At 42.2% G+C, this 19,213-nt stretch overlaps 1 long non-coding RNA gene across 1 annotated transcript in view; it reads left to right on the top strand.

Moving 5' to 3' along the window:
* Window positions 1-11,406, top strand: part of LOC146789553 (uncharacterized) — a 56,854-nt gene extending 45,448 nt beyond the window's left edge. Inside the window, exon 3 of the long non-coding RNA XR_014970119.1 lies at window positions 10,227-11,406. This is a non-coding gene — a long non-coding RNA (uncharacterized LOC146789553). The remainder of the gene's footprint in view (window positions 1-10,226) is intronic.
* The last annotated feature ends 7,807 nt before the right edge of the window (window positions 11,407-19,213 follow it).

Raw genomic sequence — 19,213 nt, forward strand, 5'->3', positions numbered from 1 at the left:
TCTATGAAAGTTTTGCTTATTTTTTATCACATCATTTTTCATTTTCTAAATGAACATTTTTTTATTTTTTTTCTCGGACTTTACACTTACCTTATATGACCTTGGTTCCGTTCTAAATCACTTGAACTCTGCGTTCTTGATAAATGTATCCCTATTGGTTAGTGCTCCGATCATGGGGGGGTGTGAGATGGACTAAGCCACGCCCTATTTACGACACTAAGTTAGCATAACCGAGATCATAGTTAACAAGCAAGCTTGTCGTTTCTGCTGCGCTGCACACAACATTGTTGTTATGTGTTATTCATTTTGTAAAATGCTGACTCGACTTTGCCTTACAGGATAACAACCTGTTGTTGCACATTCTTAACCGTGAAATGTGCCCTTGGTCTGTACATCATGCAAAGAACGCGTCTGGGTCACTAGAAGGTACAGAGTGTTGTGTTTAGATTGATCGTAGACACTTGTTAGACATATCATGCATACAGCTGCCAATATTTGAAGGACAAGCGTCTTTAATATTGCAGAACAGTTTGGTTTTACATTCATTCGAACAAGAAGAGCTGATGCATGCTGTGAGAGCTGATCCTTTGATGTGATTCTACTAAGCTGATCTATACGGTATGGGGTCCCCCCTGTTAGCCTAAGAGACCTTCTAATAGTCTAATAATAATAATGTATTAGATTATAGTGAAAGGAGTGTGGCCGTATACCACTGTCATTAATAGTATGATTGCTCCTTTCATTCTATATGGTATTGTAATAATGCTCATGATTCTGATCTTTACTGTTAGTCTGCTAGTGTTAGCCAAAGTACTGCATCTTAGGACGCGAGGTTTATAAAATAAACTCTTTAAACTTAACCGTGTCTGTATTATTATGTTGTGGACTAATAAATAAGTACGAACAGGTATTTCGGATTCTCACCACTCCTGAGAAATATCTAAGTCGCTTGTTCTGGTTTGTCTATACATTGGGACCACCTAGCTAGATCTAGGTTAACAAATGAGATACTAAGCTAGTCGGATAAGGGGTTCTGGGTTCTGAGGGGAGTTTTCTGGTACACCACAATTCTCTGAGGTCCTGGTCTCCTGCGCATAGTTCTGTGCAAAAGCAGAATCCCTGCAACTGTCCGATCACTACTCTCTTCAATTCTCTCTGGACTTGACGCGGCCAGCTAAACCCTTAACACTGGGTAAACTTTTAGCCAGGAACTGGAACCGGGCCAACAAAGACGAGCTCTGCTCCTTACTCTCCACCTCTTTACCCATAGAAGCTGACTGTGTCAACGCTCAGTCAACTGCTATCAATAACTGGCTAGTTTCAGCCAGTAATATTGTTGCCCCCTGCAAACTCTCCATACTCAGGTGGCCTCATGACGCCCAGCGTTGGTTCATCGAGGACCTCAGACAAAAAAAACTTCTCCTTAGACAAGCGGAACGAAGTTGGAGACGAAAGTATTCTCCAGACACAAAAGAAATCTTCACTGGGCTCCTAATTGAATATAAAAAATCTATTATCACGGCTAAATCCTCATATTTTTCAACAAAAATTATGAATTCGGCCATCAAAACTAAAGACATTTTCTCTATCGTAAATGAATTATCCCTGCCCAATAGAGTAACTGTCAAACCTTCACCCACTCAACACCTCTGTGACGCCCTTAATGATTTCTTTATCCAGAAAATTGTCACTATCAAAAAGAGTATTCCTCCGGTCCCCACTCCCTCAGTCTTGGGAATCTCGCCTAAGAACACGCAAGTATTAGATCAAATACCTTTGATCTCCAAAGAAGACTTTTTTATACTTTTAAAAAAGGTCAGCTCCGGTTCCCCTTTAGATCCCTGCCCCCCCCCCCCCTCTTTCTTCAAGAAGCTTTTTTCTCCTGCCCCGGTCCCCCGCTTGCACTCCTTAACAACTCCCTAAAAACAGGTGTTGTCCCTGATTCTTTTAAAGTGGCAGAGGTCATTCCCATTCTAAAGAAACCTCACGCTGATCCCACCAACCTCACTAATTATCGCCCCATTTCCCTTCTTCCTTACTTGAGCAAGAATTTGGAAGCCCATGTTACGCACTTCCTTGGCTCCTTTATCGAACTCTCGTCCTTCCTTGACCCCCAACACGCTGCTTTTAGGCCTGCACACTCCACCGAGCTGGTCATACTTGCAGTTATGAATGAGCTCAGAAAGGGGGCTGATAACAATCTTTCCCAAGCCCTCGTCCTTTTGGATCTTTCTGCCGCCTTTGACACGGTCGATCATAAACTTTTGATCAACCGTGTCAGGGAAGCTGGTGTCCATGGCACAGCTCTAAAATGGATCTCCTCTTTTCTGGAGAACCGATTGCAGGCTGTTCGCCTTGATACCTTTCCGCCAAAAGGACCACTCTGACTTGCGGTGTACCTCAGGGGTCTTCTCTCTCCCCTCTCCTATTTAACCTTTACATGGTTCCTTTAATTCATTCCCTCCGCAATTTTGAGGTAGCTTGCTTTAATTATGCGGATGACCTCCAACTTGTGTTCAACATCAACTCTTCTCCCATGTCTGTATCCAGCTTTCAGGCGACTCTATGCTTTATTAGGGATTGGATGAACGCCAGCTAACTTAATAAGACCGAGCTGGTTCTGAGCGGTACTTCCAACCCCTGGAACAACAATTTTTGGCCCCCCACATTAGGTAACCCTCCTTTACCTACCAAGTCTGTTAAAAGCCTCGGAGTGATAATCAGTAATGATTTGTCCATGAAACCTCAGATCTGTGCAGTTACATCTTCATGCTTTTTCCATCTTCGCAGAATTCGCAAGATCTCAAGATTTCTAACTATCGAGGCTCTTACAGTAGTCCTCATGGCCTTAGTCATCTCTCGGTTAGATTATGCCAACTCTCTCTACGTTGGTATTCGTGTTTATCAACTCCACCGCCTCCAACTGGTTCAGAATCATGCAGAGCGGCTTATTTTCCATCAACCACGTACTCAACACGTTCGCCCCTTGTTGAAACGCCTCCATTGGCTTCCAGTGGCCAAGCGCTGTTTGTTCAAACTGGGCTGTATTATCTTCAAAGCCTTAGCTGGACTGGCGCCGGATTTCATCTCCGCCTTAGTCTCTCGCTACACCCCGACTCGTGCCCTACGCTAGTCTCATGCCAACTTTCTCACCATCTCTCGTTTTAACCGGAAAAAACATGGCGGACTCAGTTTTTCCTTTTTGGCACCTCAAATGTGGACGTCTCTTCCCCTGGAACTCAGACTTGAAACATCTCTTCCACACTTCAGAACCCTCCTGAAAACCCTTTTATTCACGCAGGCTTACCTATAACCTCCTGGTTTAGAACATCATTGCTATAGCGCCAAGAAACCTCTGGGTGTACGAGCGCTTTATAAATAATTTTAACATAACATAACATAGAGAAGTGAGTTTTAGATACAAGAATTAAAAGTTAAGAGAGAATGGTAAGATAGAGAAAGGGGCAAAATGAGAGAAAGTATAGGACCACAGGTCAGGTAAAGGGAATAGCATGGTAGAGAGAAAAGTAGAGGGATGCGGTTAAAGTTAGACCGGAGAGATGAGGCGTAGAGAGAAAATGGGTAAAACAGAGACATTTGAGATAGAGAAAGATAGGCTAGGTGATACAGAAGTAGAAAGGTGTGGAGAGTTGGGTGGGACTTCTTACCAGTTCCCCTTGCTGCCAGTCACCTCTTTTTCACTCCTGACTCCTGTTAGGCCCCTCCTGCCCTTGGGAGTAAGCCTCCCCAGGCAGCCTTGTTAGACAACCAGTTCTGCAGTCAGGGCAGCTCTTCTAGGTTCCAGCGGCATCAGCCCTTCTGGGTTCCATGCCTTTAGGCTCCAGGTCCATTGCCACTCGCCATTTTCCCACCACCCGCAACCCTGCCATCCCTCCCAGGACCTACTTAATGGAGGCCGCAGTGCCTAAGGCGTGCCAACTGCAAGCTCCTCTCTTCCTGGGCTGCACCCAGCACCAGGAACCCAGATACTCCACTACAGAGTTCTGAACTCTGGACCTCAGACGTCATAACAACTGCCGCTTTGCTTCACAGAAGGACCATTCATCTGCCACCAATGTCAGTTCACCTGTAAGCTAGGACAGCCTGTCCACGCAGAAACCCTTGCCACACCCACTCAGCCAGCTGACACCACCCTGGACCCATGAATGCCTTTTGATAAATTCCAGATCGATGTGCAAACATGGCACTGAAGTCTGGGACAGCATCTCTAACTTCGCCCCCTACGTGACCTTTATCACAGAAATATGGCTCAACTTTTCCTCGGCCTCGACATTGCTACTACAATGCCCAATGGCTACAAGATGAAACAGCGGGACTGCACCAACAAACATGGAGAAGTGGCATCGTCAATTTCCACAAAGATTCAATCCGCTGCACCACCACCGAGGACAAAACCTTGCTGATCATGGAACACCTGAATTTCCAACTTCACACCAACAACAAAACAACCATTAAAAGTACCCTCGCCTATAGACCCCCAGGACCATGAACTGGCCTCTGCGACACCATCACAGATTTCATCACCCCACTCGCCATCAAATCCAACCACTGCATATTCCTTCGAGACCTCAACTTCCATCTGGACGACCCCACAGACACAAATTCCGCCAACCTCCTGGAATGAATGGATAACATTGGCCTCACCCAGCTGACCACAAACTCCCCACACAGAGCCGTACACACACTAGACCCTTTCTTCACTTCCAGCAACAGAGTTAAATACAGCCGCACCATGGAACTCACCTCGACTGACTACTCCATCGTGCACCATCACAGGACCACCTTGCACCACCCTCAACCCCCACATAACCTCCTCCCTCAGCTGGAGTAAAGTTACATAGAGCCAATGGATGGACTCCCTCAACACCACCCAGCCAGACGCCACAGCCAACCTGAAACAGGCAGTCGAGAACTTCAACACCTGGATCACCAACGCCGCCACTGTGTTGTCCACACCATATCAGCCAAAACTTGCAGATCCACCAAACAAGCCAGCTGGTACACTTCGGAACTGAGCAAAATGAAACGCAGCAGCAAACAACTAGAAAGAAGATGGCGCACTACCAGAGATGATACTTACCGAGCCACCTTCAAGTCAGCCCTCACCAAATACCACCAATGACTCAAAGATTAAAAAAAGGAAGCACTTGCAGACTGGATCGAAGCTAGCATCAACCACACCAAGGAACTCTTCAGCATCCTCAGAGAGTTCAGTTCTCCTGCTCAGCAGTTACAGAGAACACAAACCCTCCCTCATAGGAACTCTGTGATGCTCTAGCTAATCACTTCCACAACAAGAAATCTATCATCTACTGGAACTTTTACCCCTAAACCCACTGACCTCCTCAGTCTCCCCACATCTACCAAAGCCTCCCCAGACCAACATCTCACCGCATGGGAAAGAGCTCACCACACCGGACACCATAGCCATAATGGACTTCATCCACTTAGGAGATCCCACAGACCTGTGCTCCCAGCACCTCTTCAAGCTAGGAAGCGACAAGATCCACCACCAACTCATCATCAGCCTCAGTGTATCCATCACTGCAGCCACCTTTCCCTACACATGGAAACACACATTGGTCAGACCTCTCCTCAAGAAATCCTCTGCAGACCTCAGTAATCTCTTGAACTACCACCCCTCTCTCTGCTCCCGTTTCCCACCAAAGTCATTCACAAAAGGCCCTCAACTAACAACTCACAGAATACCTGGAGAGCAACACCCTGCTAGACCCTTCCCAAGCAGGTTTCCGAGCCAACCGCAGCACCAAGACCGCCATGATTGCCGCTCTGTAAGACGTCAGCACCATACTCGACAGAGGAGAATCGGCATCCTGATCCTTATGACCTCTCCGCAACCTTCGACACTGTGCCCCACCATGCCCTCATCAAAAGACTGCACTAGATCAGAATCAGAGTGCACTAGATTAGAATCAGAGGAGACACACTCAGATGGACAGCATCATTCCTCATGGGATGCATGCAGAGAATAAACTCCCCCCTTTATCTCGCAATCATTACCTGCGTTGTCCCCCAGGTTTCATCCCTCAGCCCCACCTTCTTCAACATCTACATGACGGCGCTAGCCAACATCATCAGAACCCACGACATCAACATCATATCCTACTCTAACGAAACCCAGCTCATCCTCTTGCTCTCAGCAGACCCCCACTACAACAAAGACCAACTTCCACAACTGCATGAAGAACGTCACAGCCTGGATGAAGGACAACTGCCTAAAGCTCAACATGGACAACACCTAAGTGCTGATCTTTGGCAACCATATTTTCCTCTGGAACAGCACCTGATGGCCTGCTGAACTCGGACCCACCCCCACACCAAAAGACCATGCCTGCAACCTCTGCATCATCCTGGACAACAAACTCACCATGAAACGATAGATCAACACAGTCTCCAAGGCCTGTTTTCACACTCTCCCCATGCTCTGAAGAATATTCAAAAGGCTTACCACAAGCAACAGAAAAAGTCATGCAAGCCCTCATTACCAGCCCTCTGGACTACGGCAACACACTGTAAAAAGGAATCTACATTGAACTCATGAGAAGGCTCCAGACAATACAGATTGATCCTCAACCTGCCCAAACAGGCCCACATCACCCAGCACCTGAGCAACCTCCACTGGCTCACCCATCCAGAAAAGATGCCAATTCAAACTACTAATACACCCCTACTAAGCCCTCCAAGACAAAGGACCAGCATACATGAACCACTGGCTGAACTTCCACAAACTATCCAGAAACCACTGCTCCACCTCCCTAACCCTTACTTAGACACCACACATCTACTGTAGCCACAGTGAAAGACGCTCCTTCTCCCACCTCGCTACCAAGTCCTGGAATGCCCACCCTCTGCAACTCCGAACATCACCCTCGCTGATGGACTTCAGGAAGACACTCAAGACCCGGCTCGTCAACTAAGCCCAGCAACCCAGCGCCTGGACTGCCGGAAGAAACTCAAGACCTGGCTCTTGGACAAAGCCCCAGCACCTGGATACTCTCCCAGGTGATAAGCCACGCTCTACAATTACAAATTGATTGATTGATTGATTGATTGATAGATGTAGAGCGAGGGCGGTATGGTAGATATATATAAAAAGGGAGTGGTAAAGAGGGAGGTTAGGTAGAGGCACCTTGAAAATTGAGAAGGAAATACAAGGAGAAATGAGACAGGCAAGAGGTACTGATAAAGAATATGAAGTAGCGGTAGAAAAAGATAAACAGCCGGATACAAGTGGGTAAGGTACATGGAACAGAGGTAGAAAGGGAGAGAGGAGGTACACAAGTAAGGTATAAACAAAGGGCCAAGTACATCGAGAAGTAAGGTAAAACAGGAGTCAAGAAAGAGGTGGAGAGAGGTGAGGTATAGGTAAATGGAAAGTTAGTGAGTAGTGGTAAAGAGAGAAATTATAGTTCTATGGAGGCAAATTAGATAGAAGATACATGCAGGGAGGCGAGATGGTGACAGCAGAAAGATGAAGAAAGAGGAGCAAAATGGAGTTAACGTTAATAGAGAGGTAGAGATAAAGATTCTGGCATATATAATTGTAGTGAGAGAGGTAAGGTCCTGTGAGAGAGGTGGGGCAGTGACAAGTGTACTGAGAGGCAAATAAAGTAGAAATAGGTTAAGTAGAGAGACCTGAGGAAGGGTGAGAGAAAGGGCAGCTACATAGCGATGTAGAACCTGTCTAGAGGGAGGTAAAAGATATTGGGCCTCATGTAGGTAGCATACAAGTTACCACTTCTTAAATACCGAACGTTACCGAATCGGTATTTAAGAAGTGGTAACTTGTATGTAGGTAATCCGTCGGTAAATATTACCGAATCGGTAATATTCGGTAATTACCGAATCGGTATTTACCGATTCGGTAATGAGGCATACCTTCCCATTGATGGGAAGGTATGCCTCATTACCGAATCGGTAAATACCGATTCGGTAATGGGGGGAAAACATGTAAGGGTGGCAGGGTGTCACATTGACACCCTGTTGCACCCCTGATTCGGCCATGTGTGCACATGTGGCACACATACATGCCCTAAGGGCATGTATGTCTGCCACATTGCACACGTCTAAGCGCTTTAAAATGCGTAAAGACATACATTCATTATTTACCACCAACTATTAGTTGGTGGTAAATACCGACTCCAAAAAACACACACACACTCCCCCTACATATCATTTTTGTATTCGGAATTTACCGAATCGGTAAAATTACCGATTCGGTAATTTTACCGATTCGGTAAATTACCGAATACAAAAATTATCCCCCTACATACCAAAAGCCAAAATACCGGTCGGTAACGGTATAATTACCGAAAATCGGCCGTTACCGACCGGTATTTGGCTACCTACATGAGGCCCATTGTGAGGTAACAAGAGAAACATGAGACTGTATTATTTTTTTTAAGTTAATTCCCACAAACTGTCTGAAAGAATGAGGTTTATGGTCGGGCAGGACAGTCATGCCTTCTAATGTTCAATTAAATGTGAGTGTCTAGCTGTCAAATTTGTAAATGTATTTTTTTATGCATACCGATAACAGCATGACTTCTAACTGTCCAATCACTTTACCAAGGCAGCCCTTAGAAGGCTGGGCCCCTGTTCAATTGCCCATTTTCCCCATTCATACAAGGGTTGTGAGTATTGACAGACATTCTGAAGACACAATTGGCAATTTCTCACTTAAAATTACCATTGAAGATCCACCAAAAACAGTAGGAGGACGGATGAAGCAATGCACTTAAGCCTTTTTCGCCCTCAATTAGCATGCATAGCTTAAACTATGCTAATTACACTTACTATACCTTTAAGCTAGATTCAAATAACCTGAATGTTAATTTCTCATAGGTCTCACTAACCATCAGGAAGTCATTTGCAACCCTCTCTCACTCTCTCTCTCTCTCTCTCTCTCTCTCTCTCTCTCTCTCACACACGCACATCTACAGACACACTCACACATAATAAAACATTATGCATACCTTGGTGGATATCAATGTGATTTTCCTCTTTTTGTCGTCATTGACATTGAAAATATATAGTAATCTTGTGTTTCGATATACCTCATCTTCCTCATCTGAAGTAACCTGAAAAACAGAAGGGGTAATTCAGAAGAAAGAAAACAGGGCTACCCTAGTGACCACCAGTTCTGGAATGTATAGGGTGGTCTAAACACTGTGTTAAACAGCAACTTCACATTTAAGAGTTTCCACGAAATTAGGCTCATGGGTCACACCATGACTTGTGAAGAATAGTCTAAGATATAAATGCAGGTGGTTTACAAATCTCTTAACAGACCCTGAGTAACAATACCCTAGAAGAGTTAGTGGCTGAAACAATAAGTTAGCCAGAAAACACTGATTTTTGCATAACAAAGTATCATGATGTTCTGTGGAAAAAATGATCAACACTTCTCAGCAAGGTCCTTTTAATGGGACAGCATAGATACTTTTCAAGACAAAAAGCTGGCCCAGTGTCACAACTTCTCTCAACACACAATGGTATGTCACAAGGCACAAGGATGGTGATGGTTACATTGCATTGGAACAAGAATATATTATTGAGTCCGGATCAGTAACATAAGATGATACATTCATGGCCCAAATCACAAATCACTTTCACAAGATTACAATGGAAATAGGACTGATCCAAATGAATAGATCCATTCTAGTGACAGGGCCCTTGATAGATATGTGTTAGTTTATGAGAAATCACCCTTTTTCCTAATCAGACTTTGTCTGTGGTGTATCTGGGAGCATGGAAAGTAGTAAACTGAAATATTTATATCAATTCAATGAGTACAAACATTTGAAAACCCCCCTCAGCACCTTGAGACCCTCACGGGTGAGTAGCACGCTTACAATTCCCTGCTTGATTGATTAATTGATCGACGTTTCACATCATAAGATGAATTATATCTTTGCTATAAGTAAACAATTTTATGTGGCCAGTTTTTCCAATACACAGTTAAAATGATAAAGATTGCCTTAAAAATGCAGATATGCCCTGGAATGCTTAATAAATGAAACGGCTCCTTAATCCCCAGCACTTCATATCCCTTTATCTATACATCCTCCTTCTCCCTGGAAAGACCATTTCTTCTGGTCAGAATATACTCTCTAATTGACTGATATGTATGTTGGGCTTTATCCTTTATGAAGTATTTAATTGTTTATGCTTTCTGATTTCAGAAAAAACCCATGTGTCGTGTTCCAAGTGATTCTTCACATACTACAATACTTGTACGTTTTACTCAAGTGGATGGATAGCAGAGTAAATTACCATAATGTCCTTTGTGAAACTGCATGGACACACTCTTCTTGAAAACAGAGATGGACAGGATCCAGTCCGTTGTTAATTCCTCAACAAGCTATCATTCCTTACCCTCTGCCCATTCACTACAGAACGATTACACCACCCTCCCAGTTTTGGGAGGTATCGGCTGTCTTAAACCCTGCTGTTTGTTTAGTGGTTTTCTATAGGTATGCCAGGTACCACATGTGGTCATTGTGTGCTTCTTGTTTGACAATTCTTAACTCATATATGTGTATGCATTATCCAATGGGATTATTTGTATTTTCCTTATTACCATGAGTAACTGGTTGAAACCATACCTCAGTAGTAAGATTGAAACAGGTCACTCAGCTCCCATTTTTCAATAGACATGTCTGCCTTCATTTTTGGGTCTTTTATCCATTCATATTATTGATGTATGTAAGTGAATGAGCTACACATACAATTTCTTGAGTAGTAGAGATCAGAATGTCCTGTATGACCAATCTACTCAACGATCTTGCCCAGATATGTGTTCCCTTATTACTCTTTTCATAAAGGCAAAATGGGTATCTTCTAAATCTCTTTATTGCAATCCATCCAAAAAAGTGTGTCTCCTACTAACTGTATTCCTATTCCTCCATCTTCCCTCCCTCTACCCCTTGCCACCCACAAACTAGCTCTTATTTTTAACTCATCACTTTCTTATGTCTCCTCTTTTACAAATACTTGCGGATTGCACACCTAAAATCTGAAAAAGTGCAATTTCTTAACTTTCCAAACTACATAATATTTATTCTACCTAACATGGTATTCAGCTGTTCTAATGTTCTTTGACTCCTGTACTGTCTTTCTGGAACTCCTCTCTGTATCTTCTCTTGAAAAGTCCTTCCACTGGCAATGTCTGACCTACACTAACATCCCTCCACAGTCTCTATTTTTAGTTTTCTGTGTTTTATTATTTCTTGTGCATCGCATTTGCCTGCCTCAATTTTTCCCAGTGATTCCTAAGGATTGTAACTCCTCTTTTCTGTTTCCACTACTTTAACCTTCCACTCCTTTTTTCTGCTTTTAAAGAAACTGTCTTTTTTTCTCTCTTATTGCCCTTAATCATTTTACATCTTTCCAAAGATTGTTGTATTTTGCATGTTTTGTCTAATTTTATGTAGAGTGCTGTGATAAAGTTGCTTCTTAAATTCAATAACATAAAAAAAATTGAACTAAAATATATGGAAAACATCCTCATATGTAACAAATCAGGAGCCTCCATCCTTGTATCTGTGCTGCCACTCTAGTACAACACATATATATTTACACACTATCTCCTCCATCATTGCACTAACCTGTCACCCAATAACATTACACCAGGGGCCAGTGGAACTCACAGAGTTTCACACAGCAGAATTATGTGGAGTTACATTAAAACGCAGCAAAATTCCACGGAGTATCACAGGCAGGCAGAATTTGGCATGTTGCCCTGATTTTTAGAGCTGGGAGCTTATTCCGCACTGCAAAATCAGTGCAAACAGCACCATGCAGTGTGCCAGAAGGAGCTGCTTCTACCTGCCACTCGAGTGGATTGCGACCACCCGCGTTGAGAAATTTTGCCGGGTAACGTTCTAGCACCTGAAAATCACACTAGGGGATGCTTATTCTTGAACGTGCTTGCCAATTTAATGTTTCAAACACAAGGAGTTGATGGACGGAGAGATGAATCTTTCAGACACTTACCTCAGTCATAGATCTGGGTTGAATCCATCATCGTTCTTTAGCTCACTTCGCCATCCCAGTTCAGACCCAGCCATATGCAAATCAGTCTTGACCCTGTTCCTCATGGAAACAGTCTAGCCTGAACTGCCAAGCCAGATCTTCCCTGGCCCGGAAACAAGCAAAGAATTTCTATGTAATAAATGTAGAGAAAGGGGAAATCATGTATCATATATTAAGAACAGTAGCTAAGTTGGGGGGGCGTCCTCAACATGGGTGCATCAACATGGCACCCAGTCCAGGTGTCCACGATGGTGCCTTCTGAGGGAAGTTGGAGATGGGTATTGTGGGTAATTTCCCATCTTCTAGGGTGGGAAAGGATTAGCTAGGTGAGGGTCACTGGGTATGGGGGGGTATTTGGTAGCACAGGGGGTTTTTGAGGAGTGGTGTTGGAGAGCTCATGTGGAAGAAAAAAATAAGCAGGTTCTAGGGAGACAGCAAAAAAATGCATTAATGGAAAACAGCTATAGAAGAAAAGGGGTTCAACTGTTAAGATGAGTCTTAAAATTCAAATATTATCGTGCAGTGTTATGGGGTTATCTAACAAACAAAAGTATGGAGCGCTAATCAGGTGGTTAACATAATTTTCTCTACAGATTTTATTTCTGTAGGAGACTCATCTTAAAACTAATACGCCAAAACATTTTATTCCTAAATTCTATCATTGATCATAGTTTGCCTCAGCAGGGCTGGCAGTAAGGGGGCTAGCGGTGTATTTAGGCCATGGGCCCGATTGGGAAGAGATTCAAGTTCGCAGAGATCCGGGTGGAAGATGAAATTATGCAGATAAACAAGGTGGCTATGGGAGCAGAAGGCCCTATAATTATAGAAGAGGATTTTAATTTTATATAGGATCTAGAAAGGGATACCTCCAATAAAACTAAGAAACAGCTAAGCAGCGCACCAAAAAATTATTAGATAAAATGAAACGGGAGTATCAACTGATGGCGCAGAGCTCATCCAGAATTTTCCCTTTATACCTGCTTCTCGCATCAATTTAAATCAGCTTCTGGTATTGATTTTTTTTTCTAATTTCGCATTCTCTTAATTGTATAGACTCTGATATATGGGCCAATGCTTTTTCTGATCACTCATTGGTTAGCATAGATCTGGAGTTTGAAATTGGGAGGAGGGAGAGGATCAGGTGGCAGATTGACTGTGGCTTTCTTTCTAACCAGGAATGGGTAGCAAATACCAGAAAATGAATTGAAATTTTTCTTTTCAGATCAATAAGGGCACTGCTTCTGTTTTTTCAGTTTGGGGTGCCTTTAAGGCAGCTATCCAGGGGAAGATTGTTGCTTTCAAAGCCTCTCAAGCAAAAAAATGAGCAAAACGTATAAAAGAGCTTCAAACCTCTGTGGATGTTGCTTTACAGAATAGGATTAGTTGACAGGGTGCACAAAACTTAGTAAAAGTGAAACAGAAGCTGAAAGAATTCTTTATTTTAGAATAAATACAGAGTTCATGGCTCTACCAGCACTAGGTCTAGGAGGAAAGTCAGATTGTGGGAAAGTTTTTAGCATGGTCAACTAGGGTCAAGCAAGATGTGGCAATGATTACGGAACTAGTTGAACCAGAAAAAGGGACATTAGTTTGTGAAAAGGATAAGATAGCTAAAATGTTCCTACAGCATTATAATAATTTATATGCAGTAAAGTACACAGCCTCAGATGAGACCATAGGTCGGTATTTTCAGTCTGTAAAACTTCAGAATCTGACTAATATACAATCAGAAGAATTGATCATAGATATTAACACTTTAGACATTCAAAATGTTTTGGCCGCAATGCTTCGTGGTAAGACCTGTGACAACAACGGCTTTCCTTTAGAATTTTATAATACTTTCTCTAAAGAACGGATTCCCTTCTTAGTTGAATTATTTAATTTTATTAAAGGAGATGGGGAGATTATGACAAATTTTAAGGAATCTACAATCATTTTGTTTTGTTAAGAAGGGGAAGAACCCAAGAGACATTAACTCATGCAGGCCGATTAGCCTACTTAATTCAATTCAATTCAAAAAAATGTTATTCGGATATGAATATCCATAAAAGCCGATTAGCCTACTTAATACCGATTATGAAATTTTTGTGAAAATCTGGGCCAATCGTGTGACCTCAATAGCACAGAAAATAATCCATAGGGATCGGACATGATTTGGGGACTGACAGGTTGATATCATCTAATACAGGCTTTTTAGTACAAGCACTTGACTTTTTTAATGTGAACCGCACCCCATCTTTTATAATGATGTTGGATGCGGAAAAAGAATTTGACCTAGTCAACTGGGACACTCTTTTTATTGGCTTAGAGAATTTTGGGTTTCTACTACAGTTTAGCTGTATGTTCTGTTGTCTATATCAAGGCGCACAAGCAAACAATGTCTTAAACTCCAATTTAGCTGGAATTGTGGAAATAAACAGGGTAACTCGAAAGGGCTGCCCCTTCTCATCTGTTTTATTCACTTTTTTTATTGAACCATTGACCGTTAGGATAAGGGCTTATTTGGATATAACTGCACTGCTACATGGAATGTCTAAGCTTAAATTGTCTACAGACAATATAATATTCTATCTGAGGCCAGAAGGACAAACTATTGAAGCAGCACTGACAAACCTTTAGCAATTCCAAGAAATTGGGGCTTATAAAATCAATCATTCCAAAGCTGAACTGCTGTTATTTAATACCCCTCTTAATTTTCTTCCGGTAAGTCTTCAGCTGCAGGCTTCTAATCATGCACCTATCCGTTATTTAGGCCTACAAGTCATTAATCAATACACAGAATTATACAGGTTGAATTATGAAACAATGAAGAAAAAGATTGAGGATTTACTGGATAGATGGACACTTCTTCCCCTTACGTTAATAAGATGGGTTGCATTGATAAAAATGTTCATTCTACCTGTACTGATCTTTTTGTTCACTAATGTCCCGATTAATAGAGTATGTTCCAAGGAATTAGAGACACTTTTTAAATGCTTTATTTGGAATAAAAAGGCTTCAAGAGTAGGTGTACCTGTGCTGCAACTAGATGTAAGTCAGGGAGGGTTAGCATTACCTCATCTATATACATATTATGATGCTGCTCTTCTAGATCTGATGGTACGAGTTATAGATGTCAAGGGTATCCAGGATAGATTTTTTTGAGAGAAGATGGTTCAGGAGGGAGGATCCCAGCTTTCAATATTTATTAAAACATCAAAACTCCCAAAAAAGACAAGATATAAAACATTCCAGGCGTATGGTTGGAGACTCAAAGCATGCTATTCAAAAAATCAAGCTGCGGGATATGGGTACTTGCAGCTGAGTGAATGTAAAGTACTGGGTCTTCACATACCAAATTGCCATATTAGGCATTGTATTACAAATGGATTTAAAGAATTGGGATATTTTCGGGTTAAAGGGGGAATTATAACCAGGCAGCAACTCGAAGCTAGGTGCAGAGATCGCTGTAAGCATCTGTATTTTGGGTACCTATTGACTGTACATTTTTTTAAAAGATGCTCTGGGTACTTAAATAGTGACTCCCCACCAATAATAACAGCATTATTCAGAACTAAAATGAGGGGCATAGGTAATTGGTACAGATTATTATAGAGCCAGGGGGGAGAGCGCTGGTAAAAAGGATTTTAGAAAAGATCATGTTGACCACACATTGTACCTTTTCTAAGGCTGAGTGGCAGGCGGTCTCAAAATTAGGATATGAGGCATTAAGAGCAGCCAATTTCAAGAGAATGTTTTTCTTGGCACGTTGGATGGCATACTACACCCCTAAAGCTCTCCAGAGAATGTAACCCAAAATAGAAGATTGTTGCTTTCGCTGTAATCAACTAGGGGGAGGAGACTGGCTGTATACTTTTTTCATCTGTCCAAAGATAGTTGGGTTTTGGGAACATGTATTTGAAACCCTAAGTAGTGGAGTACACAGACGGATCGAGCCTGAGCCCGGGGTGGCACTGTTTGGATTATCTAGACAGAGTCAAGATCAAGTATTAGGAAAGGAGGTTGAGGTATTTATCACAATTTGTTCTTTGGTTGCTCGATCATTGATTTTGCAAATTTGGAAGACCAATAGAGTGCCAACATATTTGGAATGCTATAGTAAGATTTGCCGAACAAAGAAGTTCAAGGAGGCATTTGCTAAAAGGGTCGGGGGAATCAAACGATTCAATGCCTCTGGGCAACTTATGGAAAATATTGATAACAACACCGGGTAAGATTTTGGCTAAATCTGCTCCGGAAACAGATTGGAGTAACCGAGGATATCTTGCTTTTTTGAATATACAAGTCCTTTTTGTATAAGCCAGAATTGAATGTTGAATAGAAATGGTGGACTATTTAAATCTATCACTGTTGCACTTTATTGAAGTAAATCGGACATTCAGGTTTACAGTAGGCCTGAGCGGTAAACTCCGTTCCGCTCGCGGAATGTGGGTAATTTCGCGTTCCGCAGAGAACACGGAATTGTCCAAAATTCTGCATTCCGCGACTTCGCTGAATTTTTTGCTTGTTCGCGTTCTGAAAATGCATGTTCGCGAGATATTTCCCCCCGAGCACACAAACAGCGTTCGTGAACAGGAAATAAGCATTGCAAAAAAGCAAAAGTGTTCGCGGAATTTCTGTGTGCTCGCGGAGATTTTTTACTGTTTCGCGGAGCTTTGCCTAGCCCACCCCTAGTTTACAGTACTAATGAAATATGACCATAAGATGCAATATTTGAAGGAATGTATATATTGATCACAAAAACTATGTCTGAGATTTGACGAAATAAATGTTGAGGGAATTACCGGTAGCTAAAGGTCGCACTGGTGCACTTTATTGAAAGCATCAACGACTATTTCTTTATTTATGTAAAATTATTATTTATTTTTTTATTATTAGTAGTATTCTGTGGATATGATAAGAATTGTATATATGTATGTATAATATGTATGTCTTCTATGGAGCTGCTTTACAAAAATAATAATAACATTTAAAAAAAGACCATGTTCCGCATGGGAACAGTTGAACCCGAACTGCTAAGCCAGGTCTTCCCTGGACCAGAAATAAGCATCTTAGGACCGGTTACAAGGTAACACCCCTCATCAGCCAGGCAAGCTTGAATCCAGTGGCAAAGTGAGCGAATGACCCATGTCTGGACATACCCTGCCAACTTAGGGCAAACAAACCAAATACAAGGAGATGATGGGTGGAGCGCTGAATCTTTCAGATACTCACCCCCATCACAGATCTGGGTTGAATCCATCAACCTTCTTTATCTTACTTCTCCACCCCAGATCAGACGCGGCCATATGCAAATCAGTTTTGACCCTGTTCCTCATGGGAACAGTGTAGAAAGCTGGGTTTCAGTTGCAGAAACCCCCTCACTTTTTGACAGATTTCTGATGCACTTCGACTTGATGTGCCCTGGGTCCCTGCCAATCAGGTTCCTAGGGCCTGTGTTCTTTCCTGAACTGTACGTTTGTACCCCCAATTGGCACCTCTCTGGCCACATGTGAGACCCTTGTAAAAGGTACCATGGGTACCAAGGGAAAAGTGTTGTGTTTCGATTTAGATACCTGTATATAGGTTTCCCTGAATCATTTCCATATATAGACACAACTCGCTTTGCCCTTATTTAGGCATAGAATCCCAGTCCCTATTTAGGTATAACCTCAGGAATAGGGATCATTTGAAAAAACCTGACCGGTATCAAGATACTGATACACGTTCCTCTCATTCCTTTCAGACATCTTCGCAGCCATCCGAAAGAAGAGGACGGTCAGATCACAAAGAAGAACGTGTGAAGTCCAGAGACGATCAATAAGTTCAGAAAAACAAACCAAAACCTCAATTCACCAAAAAGGTAGGAGAATAGGTCAGGCAATGCTGGACAGTGCAGCAGAAGTAACAATAGCTCGCCAGAAACTGAAGGAACTTCTGGAGACAGTGGACTTGAATGAATACATAACAGTTGAAACTGTAGACACCAGGGTTAGTTCTCCACAAAAGTTATGAGATAACACTCCAGATGGAGGGAGACATACCAAGAAAAGTGAAAGCACTCTTTTTGGAAAATCTTTCAAGGGGTTATGATATACTTCTACAAGAAAAAGAGTGGCCACTAGAATTTGTCAGGGAGTGCCCACATGAAAAAGACATCATTATGCCAGACTTCTCCAACCATATTCCTATACATCTAAAATATACTTATGCCAGGAAATGGGCAGTAGCCCAGGCCCCTGCATAATACAAAAATCCTGAAGGATGGGATGAGGACTCATCTCACCATAAAATCCAAATAAAATGTCAACCTACTGCACAAAGGCAGTACCCAATTAAGCAAGAAGCTAAAAAACAGGTCAGGGAGATCTTAAATCAACTTGAATACCGAGGGGTGATTGAAACATGCACCTCATCAATGAACAATCCTTTGGTTCCTGTTTCCAAACCAGACAACACATATCGTCTAGTTTGGATTACAGACACCTGGACACTTGTTCTAAGACATTTGCTGTGCAAAATGTACACCGTACAGCATTAATGAATAACATTGTGCGTAAAAAATATAAAAACACATTGGATATTTCAAATGGTTTCTTTTGTCAAAACATAGCACCTGAAAGTAGGTACTTGACAGCTTTCTCAATAATGGGGACCCAGCGTCACTTCTGTCGACTCCCACAGGGGTTCAAGAACAGCCCGGGGTTATTCTCAGCAAGAGTAACAGAGTAACTACAAATTTATGATAACGAGGCATTGTCATATGTCGATGATATCTATCTGACAGACGATGACCTGGATAGGCACTTGAACAGGGTGAACACCATTATACTGGGCTTTGCATCTCAGGGTTATAAATTCAACTTTAAGAAATCAAAAATTGCCGATCTCAATGTCCTTTTTCTAGAATATGAACTTTCAAGTGAAGACAAAAGCCTGGCAGTGAATTTTTTAGAAAAGTGTGCACTGCTCCAACCTACAAAAACGCTGAAAAATTTACAGTCGATTCTGGGTTTCCTGAATTTTGGAAGAACTTACATTCTAAATTACACAGAAAGGGTTAAACCTCTCTACAAACTAATCAAACCTGATTTCAAAATCAAAGATTGGACACATGAACACACAGAAATCCTGCGTTCACTACAAGCTGACTTGT

This window comes from Triturus cristatus, chromosome 10 (genome assembly GCF_964204655.1).
Source record: "Triturus cristatus chromosome 10, aTriCri1.1, whole genome shotgun sequence".
Lineage (NCBI taxonomy): Eukaryota > Metazoa > Chordata > Amphibia > Caudata > Salamandridae > Triturus > Triturus cristatus.